Source organism: Gordionus sp. m RMFG-2023, chromosome 1, assembly GCF_954871325.1.
Source record: "Gordionus sp. m RMFG-2023 chromosome 1, tfGorSpeb1-WG-v2, whole genome shotgun sequence".
Lineage (NCBI taxonomy): Eukaryota > Metazoa > Nematomorpha > Gordioida > Chordodea > Parachordodidae > Gordionus > Gordionus sp. m RMFG-2023.
The window spans coordinates 71,729,477-71,735,070 of record NC_088775.1 but is presented as its reverse complement, the minus strand read 5'-3'; the positions used below and the strand labels follow the sequence as shown (position 1 = coordinate 71,735,070).

At 24.1% G+C, this 5,594-nt stretch overlaps 2 long non-coding RNA genes across 2 annotated transcripts; both read left to right on the top strand.

The window, feature by feature from the left end:
* Window positions 1-1,056: 1,056 nt before the first annotated feature.
* LOC135922200 (uncharacterized) lies at window positions 1,057-1,766 on the top strand. The gene is made up of 3 exons (XR_010570779.1): window positions 1,057-1,143; window positions 1,333-1,419; window positions 1,605-1,766. It is a non-coding gene; the product is annotated as an uncharacterized LOC135922200 (long non-coding RNA).
* Window positions 1,767-3,945: 2,179 nt separating this feature from the next.
* Window positions 3,946-4,474, top strand: LOC135922240 (uncharacterized). Its single transcript, XR_010570806.1, has 3 exons — window positions 3,946-4,063; window positions 4,103-4,392; window positions 4,436-4,474. It is a non-coding gene; the product is annotated as an uncharacterized LOC135922240 (long non-coding RNA).
* Window positions 4,475-5,594: the final 1,120 nt, after the last annotated feature.

The window sequence follows — 5,594 nt, the reverse complement described above, 5'->3', positions numbered from 1 at the left end:
GTGATATTCCATATAATATCACAAATGGAGTTGAAACCCAGTTGCAAAAAAAGACAATAACATCTTACTTTCAAAAAGTAATATTTTTATTTATTATTGTAACTATAAATTTGTGAATTAATAGAAACTGATTTTACCAGAATAATATTAATATTAAAGTAGTCAGGGTATAGAGAAAATAAATTATATATATTATAATTTAATGTTTTTTAACTGTTTATCACACTATTTTTATATCTATATATACTTTATAAAGTTCAATTTAACAATATGTTTAATAAGTTAATAATAATAATTTAAAACCAAAGTATTAAAAAAACTTATTAAGTTAATATAATGTAGTAAAATAAGGTAATATTAATTTCTAGGAATTTTTAAATTTAAATCTTTTCATCTTTAATTGAATTAAGACTTCAAATTCTTCTACTTTTTTTAAATATAAATCTTATAAAATATGATTTGGAATCAACTATTTTCAAAATGTTATCTGTGTGAGTTTCATCCCCTTTATTTACATTATGTGTTATATTAGGTATGTTTATTATCATTGTTTTATTTAGCTATTAGAATTTCTTTAGATAATATACTTTCATCATGAATTTCACAATTTTATTTATACTTAATATTGTTTTTATTTTTATAGTCATTATAATATTGTTTTATGATTTCTTCATGTGATCGCAGTTTTATATTAATCTGCATCTATCATGCCTATGAATCTTTTAAGTATATTTTAAAAATGTTTTTACATGATCTAACAAAGTCATATTGATGTTTATGATTATTGCGTTCAAAATATGTGAATTCCCTTTGTATTCTACATTCACTTGTGCTTTACCTATTACTTGTATCATCTTTCCATTGTAACCTGATAACTTTATGTTGGACTTCATAATATTTTTAATACCTATTTTCTCAATCATGTATTCATGTAGAATTAAAACATTTATTAAAAACTTAATTATAATGTAGTTAAAAAAAATTATCATTTGCCTAAAAATTTATTAAAAATATAGTTATCATAAGGAAAGATATTAAACTCCTCTTTATTTATAGAAAATCTCAGTTATTGAAGATTCACAAATTGTATTATCTCCTCATCCAATCCCCAGTTCCAGTGAGGTGTTTACTTTGTATGATGAGGTATTTAATTTAAATACGAATTATATGATAACTTTTGAAAGAAATAAATTATGATTATGAGGTTAATTAAATATTTCCAACCTTTATTAAAAACTTAATTATAATGTAGTTAAGAATAAAATGACCATTTGACTAAAATTTTATTAAAAATATAGTTTTTCATAAGTAAACAAATTATACTCTTTATAGCAAATCTCCAATATTGAAGATTCACAAATTGTATTATCTTCTCATCCAATCCCCAGTTCCAGTGAGGCGCTTACTTTGCATGATGAGGTATTTAATTTAAATACGAATTATATGATAACTTTTGAAGAAAATAAATTAGGACATTTAAATATTTCCAACATTTATTGATTAACTTAATTATAATGTAGCTAAGAATAAAATGACCATTTGGCGCTGAAATTATATTAAAAATAGATTTTCATAAGTAAACAAATTATACTCTTTATTTATAGCAAATCTCCAATATTGAAGATTCACAAATTGTATTATCTCCTCATCCAATCCCCGGTTCTAGTGAGGCACTTACTTTGCATGAGGCATTATATTTAAATAAAATTTATATAATGACTTTTGAAGGGAATAAATTATGAGGATATTCAAAGTCCAAGTCTTATTCAGCTATACAAAAAAAGGAACCAAATGACCCTTTTCACTTTATATTATTTAGGATGACAAATATTTTGATAAATTTCATAATTGCTGTAGGCCCTTGTCAGCCATGTACAAATAAATTTCAATATCCTGTTACTAACAAGAGGTTTTAAATAATATATATTTTCATTAATTTTTACCCATCCATTATTTCTATACCAATATATTTTTAAATAAGCCTGGAACAAATATGAAATATATTTTTATTAGTTTATATAAAATAAAAATATAATAAATTACTTGTATTGTATATACCTTAATATAAAAGCATGGTAATAATTTATTCCAAACAATTATAAGAAATTTATTTATAATAAGTAAGTAGATATAGTTGATTTTACCCTATTATATAGAATTAGTTATAAAATACTAGGTAAAATTCCAATTTTACAGACACATTTGACAGTTAGAGAATATATTACAGTTAATAATCTGACAAAATTTACTAATCAATGCTCTTAATATTAAATATAGCAACAATATGCATACAATTATTTAACGCCATCTATTTTATTTAAGTATATATAAATGTAATCTTCATATTATTTATCCCACAATGTCTTTAAAAGATATTTTCTGATGTCCTTATCAATATTTTATAGTTTTCTGTAAAATATATAATTCGCTATATTAGTAAAAATACTTGATTGTCATTTGATAATTAGATATATTGTAAATCGACGACATATAATATTCCACTGTTTATATTGTGCTTTAATATTTTTTTAATTTATGATTTAATTTTATCAATAGTTTTATAATTATATTTTACTTTTATTGAGATAAATAAATTAAAATTACTCACTTTATAAAAAATTATATTTGATATATTATATTATTTAGTAATTTTATAGATCTATTATTAATAATTATAATACATTTCACTTCTGTCTTAAGACTTATCCTTGGCCTATATTCCATTTATTAAAAAACATTTTTGGTTCATTTTATATATTTATAAATTTATTTTCTCAAAAATCTATAAATTATGATGAATAGTTTTATAAAAAAATATCAACTTTTACATTCTTTCTTTTAAATTATTATTTAAGATATATGCATACATATATGAGGGTCAGGGAGTGGGGAGAGGACTAAGGGGGATATTTTTTATTAGCTATAAATGATATTTACAAAAAGTGATAAATTTCTGAAGGGGGGGAATTTCCCCTTGCCCCCCCCCCCTGGCTACGCCTATGGAAAGGTTAATATAGATGGTTCCCTCAACCCATTGGCTCTCTTATAGCACTACTTTAGACAAAGTCTTTTGTCTATATTGTATTATGTTTGGTGGCTCTAAGTCCAATACTTTTTGGACTCAACATGGGGTAAATTGGAAAAACATAAAGCGTGACTTAGAGAGACACGAAGCATCTTCTCTTCATAAAGATTGTGAATATGCAAACATGACTTGGCTTGCAAATAAACGCATTCAAGATCATTTGCTATCAAATAAGCTTGATATAATCATGGAAAATCGTAATATAGTTCATAATATTATCAATGCCATTATGTACCTTATAAAATGTAATATAGCCTTTTGGGGTTCTAATTCGAATGAAGGTAATTTTATGTGTCTCATAAAATTAATGGCAAAAACGGTTCCAACTTTACGTGCATACATGGATAACAACGAAAAATTGCGGAGAAAAAAATCAGATAAAATTTCGAGACCTTATATAAATTTACTGTCATATGGCCACGTGAAAAAAATAACTGAAATTATTAAGATAAAAATAACAAAAAGCATTATTCAAACAATTAAAGAGAATCGTGCCTATAGCATCATATTAGATGGAACATATGATAAAGAATGCATAGCTTTGCTTGTACGGTATATAGAAGATGATCTGCATCCACATCCTGTAGAAAGGATCATACATGTTTTTACAACATCAGAAACCACTGGGGAAAATATAAAGAAACATGTTTTTTCTAAGTTTAATGATCTTGGTCTTCCTCTTGATTATTTGGTTGGACAAAGTATGGATGGTGCAGGGAATATGAGAGGAGTATACAAAGGAATGCAGGCTTTAATATTGAAAGAGGCTCCAAAAGCCATCTATATTTGGTGCCATGCACATCGGCTAATTTTAGTAGTTGCTCATGTTTGTGGATGCAAAATTGAAATGAAAAAGGCAATGGGAATATTAGATGAGTTATATAATTTTATGAATGGAGTTAGACGTCAAGGTGTGTTTGTTAAATATCAAATGAGAAAGTCCAAGAAATCTCTTAAAAGAATTAAAAACACAACAAGGTAAATAAAATATTTTTAATGAAACTTATATATTTTCAGAAATTGGTCATCATCCTACAAATCTGTAGAAATCTTTTTAGATGTTTATGAACATATTTTAGCATCATTAGTTGAATTAAAAGATTCTAATGACCCAAGCACCTCTTCCATTGCCGATGGGTTATTATCAAGAATTAAAGATGAAAATTTTATATTAAGTCTTTTTATTTTGAAAGAAATATTGAAATGTACACATGAGGCTTGTATTGAAATGCAGGCAGTTGGTAATGATTTGGCTTTGGTAACCAAATTAATACAACATACAAAAAATAAATTACAAAAACTAAAAGGTTAATATTAGTTACTATTTCTATAAATAATTTTAAAATATAGCTAATGGAGACAATATATTTTTAAAATTACATTCCTTATCTAATAGTTTTTTGTAAAAGAATAATGTAATAACTGATTTGTATAATATGAAATCAATATTCAAATTGGATCAAACAGAATTCAATAATTATGTTGAACAAAAAAAAACAAGTTGAATAAATTAAAAAAATTTAAATTATTATTTATTATTATAGATATAGAACGGAAATATTTTTCCCTGTTCTAAATGCAATAATTAATCACCTAAATGATCGATTTAATTATGATTGTTTAAATTTTTTATCACAGATATCCATTTTTACTCCCGCTGGAATTATGGATAATGAAAAAATAGAAGGATGGCAAATATCCGAAATTTGTAATACTTATCAATTGGATGTCCAAAACATGATGAATATAATGATTTTCGCTCTTTATATTTGGAGTCTCAATCAATCATTTTTTGCGAAGATCTTTTAAAAGTTAAAAAGAATGACGCGTTATATATTGATGAAAGTAATTTATTGATATTTTATTTGTAATTGTATATAATTAAAGGTATTGCAAACGATCAAATCACCAAAGAAAATATCAACAGCGAAATCATGACCAAAATAAAAAAATGGATAAAATTTTCTTTTATATTACCATACCGACTTTTAAATCAATTAAATTCTTATTCAAATTTAAATTTATTATATAAATATTTATTAACCCTTCCTACAACTTCCTGTTCAGCCGAAAGAGCCATGAGTAAAGTAAAAATTAACAAAACTCGAATGCGGAATAAAATTTCGGACCCATTTTTGGAAAATTTACTGTTAATATCCAGCGAAATTGATGTTTTTGAAAAATTTACAATTGATGATATTATAACACAATTTGCTTTAACATCAATAAGGTTATCCAAATTATTAATAAAATAATTAATGTATCTTTTTCACAGCGAATATATAGGCTTTTAAATAATGTATATTTAATTTAACATTTTATAATTTGAATGCAAAATATACTATAATTCATTTTATTCTAATATTTTATATAATAGCTCTATTTACAATACATGTTTTTAATTATGTGGAATCAAGCTAAATATACCTCTTTAAATTTATTCGTCTTATATTTTTTACAATATTTTAGATCTTTTTCAAAGAAATATTAATATGTTATCTCATTTAAT